Below are 17,877 nucleotides of genomic sequence, written 5' to 3' on the forward strand. Positions count from 1 at the left end.
AGCAGAAACGCCAGATTTTGTGGTGAAACGATTCATTGGTTTTGTACCATAATGATATACATGGTCACATCTCGTTGGTTATTCGTTAATTTTTGGTTATGTTAGTGGTCAACTGCCAATCCATGCAGTAAGCGTACATCCTCTGCAGGTCTTCACGTATTTCGCTACAATTTTCTGGCGTTGCGAATTCTCTCATCATCCGCAGTTTTCCACTACGTCATTTGTAACTATAGTGAAAAGTAATGGTGCTATAGCGGATCGTAACGGATACCGCCGAACATATTTTCTCGGCAGAATATTCCGCTCCCTTATGAAGGACGAGCCGTATTCTATTAGCTAGATACTCTCCAAAAAGATTTCGGGCTTGCAGCCGGTCGTTGTAAACTTCATTGCGCGATATTTCGGCTGGACAACCGCCAGCCATCTTCAGGTGAGCCGAACGAGGACTGACGAAGATTTTTTTTTTCTTTATTGTGATTTCATTCCCCTGCCCCATATGGGCAGGGGAGGGCTGTCAGCAGCACAATCCGCCGCTCTTCAGCCGAGTGAGATGACAACTTAAAATAAGAATAAAATGTTACATATCAGGCGATAAAAAAGGGGGATGTAAAACAGAGTAAGGGGAGATAATGGAGGTAAAAATACACTGACATGGAGACGTTCATGGGGGGACAATTAAAAAAGTCGACATGTTGTTGTTGTTGCGGCCTTCAGTCCTGAGACTGGTTTGATGCAGCTCTCCATCCTACTCTATCCTCTGCAAGCTTCTTCATCTCCCAGTACCTACTGCAACCTACATCCTTCTGAATCTGCTTAGTGTATTCATCTCTTGGTCTCCCTCTACGATTTTTACCCTCCGCGCTGCCCTCCAATGCTAAATTTGTGATTCCCTGATGCCTCAGAACATGTCCTACCAACCGGTCCCTTCTTCTTGTCAACTCTTCTCCCCAATTCTATTCAAAAACCTCCTCATTAGTTACGTGATCTACCCATCTAATCTTCAGCATTTTTCTGTAGCACCACATTTCGAAAGCTTCTATTCTCTTCTTGTCCAAACTAGTTATCGACCATGTTTCACTTCCATACATGGCTACACTCCATACAAATACTTTCAGAAACGACTTCCTGACACTTAAATCTATACTCGATGTTAACAAATTTCTCTTCTTCAGAAACGATTTCCTCGCCATTGCCAGTCTACATTTCATATCCTCTCTACTTCGACCATCATCAGTTATTTTACTCCCTAAATAGCAAAACTCCTTTACTACTTTAAGTGTCTCATTTCCTAATCTAACTCCCTCAGCATCACCCGATTTCATTTGACTACATTCCATAATCCTCGTTTTGCTTTTGTTGATGTTCATCTTATATCCTCCTTTCAAGACACTGTCCATTCCGTTCAACTGTTCTTCCAAGTCCTTTGCTGTCTCTGACCAAATTACAATGTCATCGGCGAACCTCAAAGTTTTTATTTCTTCTCCATTAATATTAATACCTACTCCGAATTTTTCTTTTGTTTCCTTTACTGCTTGCTCAATATACAGATTGAATAACATCGGGGAGAGGCTACAACCCTGTCTCACTCCTTTCCCAACCACTGCTTCCCTTTCATGCCCCTCGACTCTTATAACTGCCATCTGGTTTCTGTACAAATTGTAAATAGCCTTTCGCTCTCTGTATTTTACCCCTGCCACATTCGGAATTTGAAAGAGAGTATTCCAGTTAACATTGTCAAAAGCTTTCTCTAAGTCTACAAATGCTAGAAATGTAGGTTTGCCTTTCCTTAATCTTTCTTCTAAGATAAGTCGTAAGGTTAGTATTGCCTCACGTGTTCCAACATTTCTACGGAATCCAAACTGATCTTCCCTGTGGTCCGCTTCTACCAGTTTTTCCATTCGTCTGTAAGGAATTCGCGTTAGTATTTTGCAGCTGTGACTTATTAAACTGATAGTTCGGTAATTTTCACATTTGTCAACACCTGCTTTCTTTGGGATTGAAATTACTATATTCTTCTTGAAGTCTGAGGGTATTTCGCCTGTCTCATGCATCTTGCTCACCAGATGGTAGAGTTTTGTCATGACTGGCACTCCCAAGGCCACCAGTAGTTCTAATGGAATGTTGTCCACTCCCAGGGCCTTGTTTCGACTCAGGTCTTTCAGTGCTCTGTCAAACTCTTCACGCAGTATCATATCTCCCATTTCATCTTCATCTACATCCTCTTCCATTTCCATAATATTGTCCTCAAGTACATCGCCCTTGTATAAACCCTCTATATACTCCTTCCACCTTTCTGCCTGCCCTTCTTTGCTTAGAACTGGGTTTCCTTCTGAGCTCTTGATATTCATACAAGTGGTTCTCTTATCTCCAAAGGTCTCTTTAATTTTCCTGTAGGCAGTATCTATCTCACCCCTAGTGAGACAAGCCTCTACATCCTACATTTGTCCACTAGCCATCCCTGCTTAGCCATTTTGCACTTCCTGTCGATCTCATTTTTGAGATGTTTGTATTCCTTTTTGCCTGCTTCATTCACTGCATTTTTATATTTTCTCCTTTCATCAATTAAATTCAATATTTCTTCTGTTACCCAAGGATTTCTATTAGCCCTCGTCTTTTTACCTACTTGATCGTCTGCTGCCTTGACTACTTCATCCCTCAGAGCTACCCATTCCTCTTCTACTGTATTTCTTTCCCCCATTCCTGTCAATTGTTCCCTTACACTCGCCCTGAAACTCTTTACAACCTCTGGTTCTTACTCGAGAACAACACACTTAAAACTCACTTGGAGCACACACAATGAAGAATAAAACTGTCGGGTGGGACCTGCCGAGGGAGAGGCCAGAGAGGATGGAAAAGGAGGGGAGAGCAAGGGGCAGCAGGGGAGGGGGCTGGATGAAAAGAGTAGGGGCGTCAGCAGGTACAGGAGATGAAGAGGGAAGACAAGGCAGGAGGGAGTGCAGAGACACTGAAGGAGAGCACAAGAGAGGGAAGGGGAGTAGGAGGGGAAAGCCGCTCAGGAGAAGGGAGGGGGAGGAGAGGGAGCCCTGAGGAGGAGGCAGGAGGAAGGTGGGGCTAGAGTTGGTAGGAGGGGTAGATGTCAGGGCGAAGCTCATTATCCGGGAGGGGTAGACGGTGGAAGTTGCGTTGGGAAAGGAGGCAACGGGTGTGGAGATGGAGAGAGTGTGGGACACAACGGTAAAGGCGCGGCAACGGGATGGGGGTGGAGAAGAAGGGAGACACCAGGGGGTGAAGGGGATCAATGGGGCGGACAATATATAGTGTGTGGACGTGTTCGAGGGAAAGGAGAAAGTGAGGGAAGGGGATGAGGTCGTAGAGGATGCCCGTGGGGGACGGAAGGCGGATGCGGAAGGCGAGGCGGAGTGCGTGGCGTTCGAGGATTTGGAGGGATATATAGAACTGGGGAGGGGCAGAAATCCAAGCTACGCTGGCATAACAGAGAATGGAGTGGATCACGGATTTCTAAGTCTGAGGGATGGTGGAAGGGACGAACACGTTCTCCGCTCCATCTTATATAGTGAGCTGATGGTACTGCCACACATGCGTTGCAGTCGCAGAGACAGAAGGGCCACACCGCCCAGCGACAGCGCCCTCGCTGGTGAAACTGCAATACTCAGCTGCCATCGGTGTTGTCGCTGGCCGCAGTTGTCGAAGTCTTCTGGCGTCTTCGTCTCGAGCAAATTTCGGAGATGACGGGATTCCACGCGTTATTCAATTGGTAACCACTGTCACTGGGTCTTTGATGATGGAGTCCCAAAAAGTTGTTACTGCGGCCAAAATCGAATTTTTGTCGTACTCCATTGATTGTCCGTTATAAATACAATGTTCCGTAACTGCAGACTTACTGGGCTGCAAAAGGCGAGGGCAACGTTGATGTTCTGTACAAAGCTCTTACGCTGGACGCGTTGTCTGTCCACATCGACACGGTATTTTGTAAATTCCCGCCTTGGTTAGTAACAAATCATTCTTCACCGATCCCAGCAAATCCGAAATCTTAGAAGGCGGACGAAAACCCACTTTCACATGAAAATTATTAAGAATCCTCGCTATTTTGAAGGAGATATATCGTCAGTCCTCGTTCGGCTCACCTGAAGATGGCTGGCGGTTGTCCAGCCGAAATATCGTGCAATGAAGCTTACGACGACCGGCTGCAAGCCCGAAATCTTTTTGAACAGTTCATTCGCCGGGGAAAACTTCAAATTTTACAGCTAGATACTCTTCAATTGCATTATAAATTTGCTGTGCTATTAGGAACGCTTATATTTTGTTAGAATACTGCAATACAGAACTTGACACCTTTCGCAAGTCGAGGAAGGCGTTATCAGCCTTGGCGCCGCCGTTTACTGACTTGCGGTCTCGTGGTTGAACAGAGCGAGCCAGGTTGCAAACGATCGTTGTCTGCGGAATGCGTGTAGTTTAACCTCAGAACAGCACTCGCACCCTATATCTTCAATTACTTGCTGACTACATTCCTGTCTCTGTATTCCCTACACATGTTACCCTCTACAGCTTCCTCTGATACCATGGACGTTATTCCCTGGTGTCTGAACATATGTCCCTCCCTCTTGTCAGCCGAGGCAAGTGGTAAAAAACGGTTCAAATGGCTCTGAGCACTATGGGACTTAACATCTATGGTCATCAGTCCCCTAGAACTTAGAACTACTTAAACCTAACTAACCTAAGGACGTCACACACATCCGTGCCTGAGGCAGAATTCGAACCTGCGACCGTAGCGGTCGCGCGGTTCCACACTGAAGCGCCTAGAACCGCTCGGCCACATCGGCCGGCCACAGCATTCATTTTTGGAACTTAATAACCGGGTGAATACGCCTTAAGGGCAAGACCACTATAATTTAAAATCGGCTGAAAGCTAATAACTTAAGACTCAAACCCAAATTAAAATTTTTAAATGGCAAAAGACCTTATCTTAAAACAGTTCTTTAATTACGCTGAAGGCCCAAACAATCTTACGCCTTAAGCGCAAAACAACCTTAATTTAAATATCGGCTAGAAGCGATACAAATACAAACAACAAGAACAAATAAGAAAAGGCAGTACACCCAACGGCGCTCAGAAGTTTCCGAAGGTCTGTCTGGAATTCAAACACTAACGCTTGCTTGTGTGAGACAGGGAATCGGCCCAATCATTCTCGATTCGACGACAACCCAGCCGACAGACAGTCAACGGGCCCACTGACAAGATAACTTCCGCTCCACCCGACCAGCACACTTCAGAGAGTTAAATGGAACAACACACAAAGTATTGGCGTACACAACCAATTATACACTGAGCTGTCAAACTACACACCTTGCTGGACAGCGACAACACGATGAGGAAAATACACTGCCTGAATTTACGTCAACGGCCAGGGCAGGTAACCGGAACGTTAACGGCCACGAGGCGGAAGATTCCGCTTGTGCACTTCAATTCAAAATAACCAAGTACAGTTAAACTCTACCGGAGGGTGGCTAAAATTTGCCAACTTGAAAACACACGATGTTGCTCGTGGGAATGTCCCGACAGCCGACAACGAAATCCAAAAGACACAATTTGAAAAGTCGTGGCTTGCTGGTAGGTTAAGTCAAAACTCAACTTTCGTGTCCAGGATCGGTGAGCCACGGACGTCGTAGCAATGGGAGAAGCACCACACACTCCGACCGCATGTAGACGCCGCCAGCGGCCCTGGCCAAACGACGCACAGCGGAGATTTCCTCGCTGCTCCACGCCAACCGACCAACTGGTGCGCACACACAGTTTGAATCTATAAGCACCAGGCCAAAGATAGTACAAGATGGTAATATCGATACACACCACTGCTGCCACTTGCAGAGAGAGAGGATAACACCATAATCGCGATAACCGCGGGAGACTAAACACAGAATAGCAACCAAGGTTTAATCCAACACATAACATGAGCCAGCCTTGGCTCAGAATCCATATTCCTGTATCTCAGCAGGGGACTGTGCAAGCTAGTGGAGGCTCTGTATACTAGCGTGGGGCATGTGCAGTTGGATTGATATGGGAACCCTGATACGTCTAGATACGATAGGTTACATGTATGTAAGAATCCTGTCTGATCACCTGCATCCATTCAAGTCCATTGTGCATTCCCATGGACTTGGGGAATTCCAGCAGGACAATGCGACACCATACACGTCCATAATTGCTACAGAGTGGCTCCAGCAACACTCTTCTGAATGTAAACACTTCCGCTCGCCACCAAATTCCCCAGACATGAACATTATTGTGCATATCTGGGATGCTTTGCAGCGTCCTGTTCAGAAGAGATCTCCACCCCTTCGTACTCTTACAGATTCATGGGCAGCCCAGCAGGATTCATGGTGTCAGTTCCCTCGAGCACTATTTCAGACATTAGTCGAGTCCATGCCACGTCATGGTGCGGTACTTCTGCGTGCTCACGGGTGCCCTACACAATATTGCGCAGGTGTACCCGTTTCTTTGGCTCTTCTGTGTGTTTTCCAGCTCCACTGAGAAAAGCAACGTCATCCTAATTCTAGCATCTCGATCTTTATCCTCTGTTCTTATTTTTCCCTAATGGTACTTGTACGTATTTTTCCATAGATTACACCTTTCTCGCACCTCTAGGACCATTTTACGCAACTTGTGATCATAGAACTCATTATAAAAACACCACAGCTGAGCGATATAGGCCTATCGCGTTGTACCTATTTGTGACACATACGCGTCAAAAATCCGAAGATTAACGTCACACAAAATAGGGCTGATTGGAGAACCAAGTCAGAAGTGTGACGAAGCCGCTATCACGACACTTACGGATCGAACTCGTGACTGAGCAGCTCGTACTTTGCGATAAACTTCTGCAGCCCACCGATAACAGCTGGTACCGACCAAGTGCTTTCCACGTGAGACAAAGACTTCCCAGAAGAGACGCGTAATCACAGCGGGCCGTTGACGTAGCTCTCTCGTGACTACTGTGTGTTTACTAAGCGAGTCTCTGTTAGCTTCTGGATAAAAGGCCGGCGTTTGTGCACCGTCACTGCCCGTCAAATGCTCGCTATCTTTTCTTTGCCTTATTTCACTCGCTCGTTGGAGCGGCTAGCCATAAAAAGATGACTAATCTTCAGCCATAGATAGAACGGAGAATTAATTCAACATTTACAGGTTACACGAAATACACTACTGGCCATTACATTTGCTACATCACGAAGATGACGTGCTACAGACGTGAAATTTAACCGACAGGAAGAAGATGCTGTGGTATGCAAATGATTAGCTTTTCAGAGCATTCACACAAGGTTGGCGCCGGTGGCGACACCTACTACGTGCTGACATGAGGAAAGTTTCCAACCGATTTCTCATACACAAACAGCAGTTGACCGGCGTTGCCTGGTGAAACGTCGTTGTGATGCCTCGTGTAAGGAGGAGAACTGCGTACCATCACGTTTCCGACTTTGATAAAGGTCGGATTGTAGCCCTTCGCGATTGCGGTTTATCGTATCGGGACATTGCTGCTCGCGTTGGTCGAGATCCAATGACTGTTAGCAGAATATGGAATCGCTGGATTCAGGAGGGTAATGTGGAACGCTGTGCTGGATCCCAACGGCCTCGTATCACTAGCAGTCAAGATGACAGGCACCTTATCCGCACGACTGTAACGAATCGTGCAGCCACGTCTCGATCCCTGGGTCAACAGATGGGGACGTTTGCAAGACAACAACCATCTCCACGAACAGTTCGACGACGTTTACAACAGCATGGACTATCAGCTCGGAGACCTAGGCTGCGGTTACCCTTGACGCTGCATCACAGACAGGAGCGCCTGCGATGGTGTACTCGACGACGAACCTGGGTGCACGAATGGCAAAACGGCATTTTGTCGGATGAATCCAGGTTCTGTTTACAGCACCATGATGGTCGTATCCGTGTTTGGCGACATCGCGGTGAACGCACATTGGAAGCGTGTATTCGTCATCGCTATACTGGCGTATCACCCGGCGTGATGGTATGGGGTGCCATTGGTTACACGTCTCGGTCACCACTTGACCGCATTGACGGCACTTTGAACAGTGGACGTTACATTTCAGATGTATTACGACCCGTGGCTCTACCCTTCATTCGATCCCTGCGAAACATTTCAGCAGTATAATGCACGACCACATGTTGCAGGTCCTGTACGGGCCTTTATGGATACATAAAATGCTCGACTGCTGCCCTGGCCAGCACATTCTCCAGATATCTCACTAATGGAAAACGTCTGGTTAATGGTGGCCGAGCAACTGGCTCGTCACAATACGCCAGATGTGGATGCTGAATGGGCAGCTGTACCTGTACACGCCATCCAAGCTCTGTTTGACTCAATGCCCAGGCTATCAAAGCCGTTATTATGGCCAGAGGTGGTTGTTCTGGGTACTGATTTCTCAGGATTTATGCACCCAACTTGCGTGTATATGTAATCACATGTCAGTTCTAGTATAATATATTTGTCCCATGAATACCCGTTTATAATCTGCATTTCTACTTGGTGTAGCAATTTTAATGGCCAGTAGTGTAATATTTTGTGTAACGTAATATCTTGGTTAGAGACTTTCTATTAACGATGCTGATTGTCACAGGTTTTTTTTCTTTTTTTTTTTTGCGAACATTGTCACAGGTGATGAAGCATGGGTTTATCACTTCGAAACGAAAGCAAAACGGCAGTCCATGCAGTGGCGCCACACCACCTCTCCCTGAAGAAGAAGTTTAAAGCTGCACCCTCGGCTGGTAAAGTCATGGCGACCGTCTTCTGGGGGCTGAAGGGGTTATAGTGTTTGATGTTCTCCCTGATGAGTAGTGCACTGTGCTGCCCTCAGGAAATTGGAGAAACGACTTCAGCGTGTTCGTAGCCACAAAAATACAAATAAACTTCTCCTTCCCCATGACAAAGCAACATTTCACATAACTCGGCGCACACGAAAGGCGCTCACAAAGCTCTTCGCTATACTGTTCTTCCTCATCCACCCTACAGCCCAGATTTCGCACCTTCCGTCTTCCATCTGTTTGGCCCAATGAAGTATGCTCTCCGGGGGAAGCAGTATGTGGCTGATGGGGAGGTTACTGATACAGCGAGACGTTGGCTCCGACGTCGACTAGTAGAGTGGTAACCTTCAGGTTTACAGGCCCTGCCAGTAAGATGGCGTAAGGTCGTCACATTGGACGGAGTCTGAAATATAGGGTTTTGTAGCCAAAACAGTGGGCATACTGGCCCAGCCAGTAATGTGGCGAAAGGCTAACACATTAAACAGAGATTACGTTGGAAAACAGGGTTTTGTAGTCAAAGGTGTGGGGAATAATGTGGAGTACGGGAAACCTAAATAAAGCAAATCTGTTTTCGAAAAAGAAGAATGTGTTGCATTACTTACTGAACGCCTCTCATATCGTAGTAATCAAAAGGTAATCGCAGTGTGCAGGAAACGTAGCTGTGCGCATGGATGGATGATGTAAGGAAACAATCAGGAGTTAAAGAAATAAGAAACAGTAACTACTGCCGCAGGCTGTCCTGCGTGAATGTGGAAGCAGCGATTCGCGTCGCTGTGTGGCGTGCTACCGGTCGCACAGTTCAAATCCGATCACCACCAAATGTGTGCTACTTGCTATTTATCATTTCTAGAAGTTTCTTACGTTTCCGGTATTTGCATATTTTTGTATGTCATCTCTTGCTATAATTACTATCACTTTTCGTACAGGAGGCAGTTCTCTTCCATCTGTATGTTTGGTTCGTAATAACGTGCTTACAGAGCTGAGTGTTGTGCTCCGTTGACGACTTGGATTCCCGATTTGGACTCGGTTGTGACCACAACGAGACATTGTGACCACGTCATGAGCGCCGGCCGTTGTGGCCGAGCGGTTCTAGGCGCTTCAGTCTGGAGCCGCGCGACCGCTACAGTCGGAGGTACGAATCCCGCCTCGGGCATGGATGTGTGTGATGTCCTTCGTGTTTTGGTTGGCAGGAGAGCCAACACCGTGTTACTAGAGGAGGCCGAAAAGGCACGCGTTTTAGCTCACGCAGGCTGGCGTGAGGTCTGGAACAGGACAAGGAAATTAGAATTTAGAAAAACGGACGTAGCTGGTGGAATACTTAACTTTAATCCGTTAATGAAGAACGTCGGTCTTGACGCTACATGAATCAATATCAATAGTAACTGATAATGGCGCCTTGCTAGGTCGTAGCAATTGACGTAGCTGAAGGCTATGCTAAACTATCGTCTCGGCAAAGGAGAGCGTATTTTGTCAGTGAACCATCGCTAGCAAAGTCGGTTGTACAAATGGGGCGAGTGCTACGAAGTCTCTCTAGACCTGCCGTGTGGCGGCGCTCGGTCTGCAATCACTGATAGTGGCGACACGCGGGTCCGACGTATACTAACGGACGGCGGCCGATTTAAAGGCTACCACCTAGCAAGTGTGGTGTCTGGCGGTGACACCACATTCCTCCCCCGCAAATCGGCGTACGGTGGTGGCATAAGGCTTCCGCCCGCCGTGGGCAGGACCCCATGTTGACGTATGCGACGAGGTGGGGAGCCTAACAATAGCCGAGGCTGTGCCACCCGCACCCTGCCATTCGGACCGCGGGGAGCTAGGAAACGCCTGAAAACCTGCTCCAGTGTGCACGCCAACATGCGGTGTATACGCCCGCAGAGAGACAGGAGGGGCCGAAGGGTCGACCTCCATCGTGCTGGGGCACCCGACGGGCGAAGACGACATATGGTCCGGAGTGGCCAAGAGTTCCATGTCGGAGGACATCCGGTCACGGGAAGCGATCGGCTGCGCGTGACCCAGGGAGGCGCCCGGCAGTTGCAGCGACGCGTCCACTGCGGGCGTCGCCGGCGGGAGAACAGGCGGCGGCGGCGGTGGCGGCGGCGTGTCGCCATGGGGCAAAATGGAAGGCAGCGTCGGTAACACCTGGGGCTGAGGCGAGCCAGTGGATGGGTCCCCAGGGCGCTGTCCGGACGGCACCTTCGCTGAAAGCAGACGGCGAGCAGCAGATCCCATCCTCGTCGCCAATGTTTTGGTTGGCAGGAGAGCCAACACCGTGTTACTAGAGGAGGCCGAAAAGGCACGCGCTTTAGCTCACGCAGGCTGGCGTGAGGTCTGGAACAGGACAAGGAAATTAGAATTTAGAAAAACGGACGTAGCTGGTGGAATACTTAACTTTAATCCGTTAATGAAGAACGTCGGTCTTGACGCTACATGAATCAATATCAATAGTAACTGATAATGGCGCCTTGCTAGGTCGTAGCAATTGACGTAGCTGCAGGCTATGCTAAACTATCGTCTCGGCAAATGAGAGTGTATTTTGTCAGTGAACCATCGCTAGCAAAGTCAGTTGTACAACTGGGCGAGTGCTAGGAAGTCTCTCTAGACCTGCGGTGTGGCGGCGCTCGGTCTGCAATCACTGATAGTGGCGACACGCGGGAGCGACGTATACCAACGGACCGCGGCCGATTTAAAGGCTACCACCTAGCAAGTGTGGTGTCTGGCGGTGACACCACACTTAGGTTGGTTAGGTTTAAGTAGTTGTAAGTTCTAGGGGACTGATGAACTCAGATATTGAGTCCCATAGTGCTCAGAGCCATTTGAACCATTTTGTTTCCGTTTCGCGACCTAACGTCCCTTACTTTCCGAAGAGCCACCGTAGTTTTAGTCATTATATTACGATGACCAGCCGTCCTTGTTGTCTGGGGACAGCCTTCAGTTGCAGGCTTTGTCCTCAAATGCTTTGAAACGGACTGAGGACAACAAATGTCGACAGCTTCCTATTTTTTGTCCTCAATTTTTGAAATTTCACAAAATAACTGTAATAGGAAGAATGTGTTGAACATTTTAAACTAGAACTCAACTGAATACACCAATGCACCCAGATTTGGCGTCGAGTAGTTCGTTAATTGCAAGGAAATAGACAAATAAAGGTGTGGGACTGATTTCTGGTATGAACGAATTTTTCCTTCAATTTAGAATTTATGCTATATACCGATGGGAGACATTGCGAAGCATCATACTAGGTCATTTGGTGATCGTGGCGTTATTTCGTATCTGTTTTAATTGAAATAATTTTAAAATAATGACTAATGTTTTTCAGCATCCACTTTCTTGCCATTAAATAAATGACGCCTTGATTCCATTTCGTATTGAGGGTTTTAAACTTTTGTTAGCCAGAGTGGTCTAAGCGATTGGCCTCTGATCCCGGCGAGGGATGAATTCTGTAGTTTTCTAAAGGCAGTGACTCTTTCCGCTGTTTCCGTTTCGTACTTATTAGTGGCTGCTTTAATTTTGAGTTAGCAAGTAAAGACTTATTGAATAATTGTTCCCTATGCTTTTGAAAAGAGTTCGAAGTTTTCATTTTCCCTCTTTTCCATTTCTGTCCTCATTTCCCCATTTTTTTCCGCTGTTTGGCTTGAAATTAATTTTTTCCGCCCTTCGCCGTTCCTAAAATTTAGTCGCGCTAGGCGGCCACCTAGTCTTGCCTACAGGTAGAATCCTAGGTACATAGATCCAATGTGGGAGCGTACTGCTAAAACTAGTAATGCATAGAGGAAATTGGTGTTTCCGCTTATTTACGTGCGGTGCGTTACAATCGACTATGTGGAGCGTCAACTGCCACTCTGTGCACTAAGCTACAATTTTATAGCATTGCAACTTCTAAATATATTACACCATCATCCACAAGCCACCTAGTGAAACTTCAGACGTTATGCACGTTAACCATCTGACATCCGCTTTCTGAATAAAAGCTTTCCATAGACTTCTCTGTGAATCACGTTCACCTGATCGTTTTCGATTAGGTTCTCAACTTAGTCGTTTCTCATTTCCTGGAACCCAGCATGCAGTTTTATTGGTACCTCTTCCATCCATTCCAGTGACTACGTATTTATTCCTACGTACACTCCAACCCTACCTATGGAAACATTTTGGGATCCCGTAAATTAAACATATACACATTAGTCAAACTGCAGAATAGGGCCATTAGAATAATACAGTTAATCGCGGTAACATTGCACTACTTTTTACAATTTTTTTTGAAAATAGCTGACAAAAAATACAACTAGGTCTTTACTCACACTTAGTGCTGAGTGCTATCGACAAGAAATTTCAGATTGATTCCGTGTATCTAGATTTCCAGAAGCCTCTTGACACCGTACCTTACAAGCGACTTGTACACAGATTGCGTGCTCATGCAATGCCGTTTCAATTATGCAACTGGATACGAGAATTCCTGTCACAGAGGTCACAGTTTGTAGTAATTGACGGAAAGACGTCGAGTAAACCATGAGTGGTTTCTGGTGTTCTCCAAGGTAGTGATATAGGCCCTCTGCTGTTACTTATCTATATAAACGATTTAGGAGACAATCTGAGCAGCCATCGTTTATCGACTAACAAAGTCATCAGAAGACCAAAACAAGTTGCGAAACGATGTTGATAATCTATCTGAATGGTGCGCAAACTGGCAATTGACTCTAAATGATGAAAAGTGTGAAGTCATGTACATGAGTGTTAAAAGGAAACCGTTAGACTTCGGTTACACGATGAATAAATCAAATCTCAAGGCCATAGATTCAACTATATATCTATGACTTTCAATTACGAACAACTTCAGTTGGAAAGAACACAGAGAAAATATTGTGGGGAAGGTGAACCAAAGACAGCGTTTTATTCGCGGAACACATAAAAGAGGCAAAAGACCTACTAAAGAGACTGCCTGCACTATGATTGTCCGCCCTCTTTTGGAGTATAGGTGCGCGGAATGGGATTCTTCCCAGGTAGGATTATCTGAGTACATCGATAAACTTCAGAGACGGGCAGCAGGTTTAGTTATTACCGCGAAATAGGGGAATAGCGAAATGGTGTTAGTCAGGCAGTAGTAGCCGACCGCGACAGACGCAGCAACAGATAAGTAAACCGCTTTTGTGTCATTTACGAGTTCCTAACCAGGAGCGAGTTTTATTGTATCATCTGTGTCCTTTAATAGTTTATTTTCTTGAGTTTCTGCGTGTAAATTTAAAATCTAATAGCCAGAGTTCTTGCGTTTTCGTTTGCGTCAGAAAGTAAACCGACTGTGTGATATATTATAAGCTCCTTATCAGGGGCAAATTATTTAGTTTCACCTGAGTGCTTCGGTAGTTGGTTTTTTGAATATCTGCGTACTGCTAGACACAGTTCGTGCGTCTTTGTCAGGGTCTACACTAGAGCTGCGCAGCACGTGCCGATAGTCCGTTTATCTCCATAGTTTAGTTTTCCACGGCCTTTGGTACGGACAGGGACTGCGATTGTTGTGTGCGGATGTGAGCTGAGTTGGTGACACTTCGCTCTCAGCTTCAGGCTGTGATGGCTTCGGTTACACAACTTGAGGCTGCAGTGGATGGGCACCACTGTTGTGGGCCGGCCGTGGGGATCCAACGGACGACCAGCATGTCAGAGTCCTCCGATCGGTCCTCACCGGTGGCCAACCCAGTTACTGTTAGCCCTGAGGTTGACTCCTCACCTGTGGTCGAGTGGGAGGTCGCCCCGGGGCGAAGTAGGCGGCGAAAGACTTCCCAGGCGGCCGCACTTAAGGCCTCCCCGGTTTGTCTGACAAACAGGTTCCAGGTGCTGTCTGTGACTGTCGCTGAGCCAGATGCTGTCGCCTGTCCTGTTTCAGCGGAAACCTCTGATCCTGCAAGATCCTGGCAATCGCAGCGGGTGGAATTATTGATAGTTGGGAGCTAGAACGTTAGGCGCGTTATGGGGCTCCTTGGCTGACAGGGAGGGTAAGAAAACCAATGTGCACTCCGTGTGCATACCTGGTGGAGTCATTCCAGATGTGGAAAAGGTCCTCCCGGGTGCCATGAACAGCACAGGTTGCAGCCAACTGCAGGAGGTTGCTCACATCGGTACCAATTATGTCTGTCGCTTTGGATCAGAAGAGATTCTCTCTGGTTTCGAGCGGCTAACAGAAGTGGTAAAGGCTGCCAGTCTTGCTTGCAAGATGAAAGCAGAGCTGACCATTTACAGCATAGTCGACAGGACCGATTGCGGACCTCTGGTACAGAGCCGAGTGGAGGGTCTGAAACAGAGGCTCAGACGGTTCTGCGACCGTGTAGGCTGCAGATTCCTCGACTTGCACCAAAGGGTGGTTGGTTTCGGGTTCCGCTGAATAGGTCAGGTGTCCACTATACACAGGAGACGGCTACATGGGTAGCAGGGGCTGTGTGGCGCGAACTGGGCGGTTCTTTAGGTTAGAGGATCTCGGGAAAACAGAAGAAGGGCTTCAGTCACAAACGGCGCAGGCTGAACGCAGGAAGAACATAGATACCGGAACCATTGGTATAACAGTTGTAAATTGTCGTAGCTGTGTTGGGAAAGTACCAGAGCTCCAAGCGCTAATAGAAAGCACTGATGCTCAAATCGTCATAGTCACTGAAAGCTGGCTAAAGCCGGATATAAGCTCAGCCGAAATTTTTGCGAAGAACCTAGCGGTGTTCCGAAAAGATAGGCTAAACAAGGTTGGCGTAGGCTTCTTTGTTGCTGTTAGAAGTAGTTTAACTTGTCGTGAAATAGAAGTAGATAGCTCCTGTGAGTTAGTATGGGCAGAGGTCATTGTTGGCAATCGGAATAAAATAATAATTGGATCCTTTTACCAACTTCCCAGTCCAGATGATACAGTTGCTGAAAGGTTCAAAGAAAACTTAGGTTTCATTTCAAACACGTACCCGACTCACACGATAATAGTTAGTGGTGACTTTAATTTCTCTTCGATATGTTGGCGAAAATACATGTTTAATTCTGGAGGTACGCATAAAATATCATCCGAAATTGTGCTAAAAGCGTTCTCTGAAAATTATTTCGAGCGGTTAGTTCATGATCCCACGGGAATAGTAAACGGTTGTGAAAACACACTTGACCTCTTAGCAACAATTAATCCAGAGTTAACAACCAGCATCAAAACCGATATAGGGATTAGTGAACACAGGGTTGTCTTAGCGAGATTGAATATTGTAATCCCCAAATCCTCGAAAAATAAGCGAAAAATATTCCTATTCAAAAAAAAGATAAAAATTCACTTGTTGCCTTCCTGAGAGACAATCTTCACTCATTCCAAATTAAAATGTAAGTGTAGACCAGATGTGGCTTAAATTCAGAGAAATGGTATCGGCAGCAGTTGAGAGGTTTATACCAAATAAACTAAGAAACGACGGAGCTGTTCCTCCTTGGTACACAAAACGGTTAGAACACTGTTGCAGAAAGAACTAAACAAACATGCCAAATTTAAACAGACGCAAAATCCCCAAGATTGTCGATCCTTTACAGAAGCTCGAAACTTAGCGCAGAGCTCAATGCGAGACGCCTATAACAGTTTCCACAACGAAACTTTTTCTCGAAACCTGGCAGAAAATCCAAAGCGATTCTGGTCGTATGTGAAGTATGTTAGTGGCAAGAAACAATCAATGCCTTCTCTGCCCGATGACAATGGAGTTACGATCGAAGACAGTGCTGCCAAAGCAGATTTACTAAACACAGCCTTCCGAAATGCCTTCACATAAGAAGACGTAGTAAATATTCCAGAATTCGAATCTAGAACAGCCGACAACATGAGTAACGTAGAAGTAAATATCCTCGGAGTAGTGAAGCAACATAAATAACTTAATAAAAGCAAGTCTTCTGGTCCAGACTGTATACCAATTAGGTTCCTCTCGGAGTATGCTGATGCATTAGCTCCATACTTAACAATCATATAAAACCGTTCGCTCGACGAAAGATCCGTACCCAAAGACTGGAAAGTTGCACAGGACACACCAATATTCAAGAAAGGTAGTAGGAGTAATCCACTGAATTACAGGCCCATATCGTTAACGTCGATATGCAGCAGTATTTTAGAACATATATTGTGTTCGAACATTATGAATTACCTCGAAGAAAACATGGGTTTAGAAAACATCGTTCATGTGAAACACAACTATCTCTTTATTCACATGAAGTGTTGAGTGCTATTGACAAGGGATTTCAGATCGATTCCGTATTTCTGGATTTCCGGAAGGCTTTTGACACTGTGCCACACAAACGGTTCGTAGTGAAATTGCGTGCTTATGGAATACCGTCTCAGTTATGTGACTGGATTTGCGATTTCCTGTCAGATAGGTCACAGTTCGTCGTAATTGACGGAAAGTCATCGAGTGAAACAGAAATATTTCTGGCGTTCCCCAAGGTAGTGTTATAGGCCCTTTGCTTTTCCTTGTCTATATAAACGATTTTGGAGACAATCTCAGCAGCCGTCTTCGGTTGTTTGCAGATGTCGTTTGTCGACTAATAAAGTCATCACAAGACCAAAACAAACTGCAAAACGATTTAGAAAAGATATCTGAATGGTGCGAAAAGTGGCAGTTGACTCTAAATAACGAAAAGTGTGAGGTCATCCACATGATTGCTAAAAGGAACTCGTTAAACTTCGGTTACACGATACATCAGTCTAAACTAAAAGCCATAAATTCAACTAAATACTGACTGGCAATGGCAAGAAAAGCGTTTATGAAGAAGAAAAATTTGTTAACATCGAGCATAGATTTAAATGTCAGGAAGTCGTTTCTGAAAGTATTTGTATGTAGTGTAGCCATGTATGGAAGTGAAACGTGAACGATAAATAGTTTGGGCAAGAAGAGAATAGAAGCTTTCGAAATGTGGTGCTACAGAAGAATGCTGAAGATTAGATGGGTAGATAACATAACTAATGAGCAGGTATTGAATAGAATTGGAGAGAAGAGGAGCTTGTGGCACAACTTGACTAGAAGAAGGGATCGGTTGGTAGGACATGTTCTGAGACATCGAGGGATCGCCAATTTAGTATTGGAGGGCAGTGTGGAGGGTAAAAATCGT

Source organism: Schistocerca americana, chromosome 9 (assembly GCF_021461395.2).
Source record: "Schistocerca americana isolate TAMUIC-IGC-003095 chromosome 9, iqSchAmer2.1, whole genome shotgun sequence".
Lineage (NCBI taxonomy): Eukaryota > Metazoa > Arthropoda > Insecta > Orthoptera > Acrididae > Schistocerca > Schistocerca americana.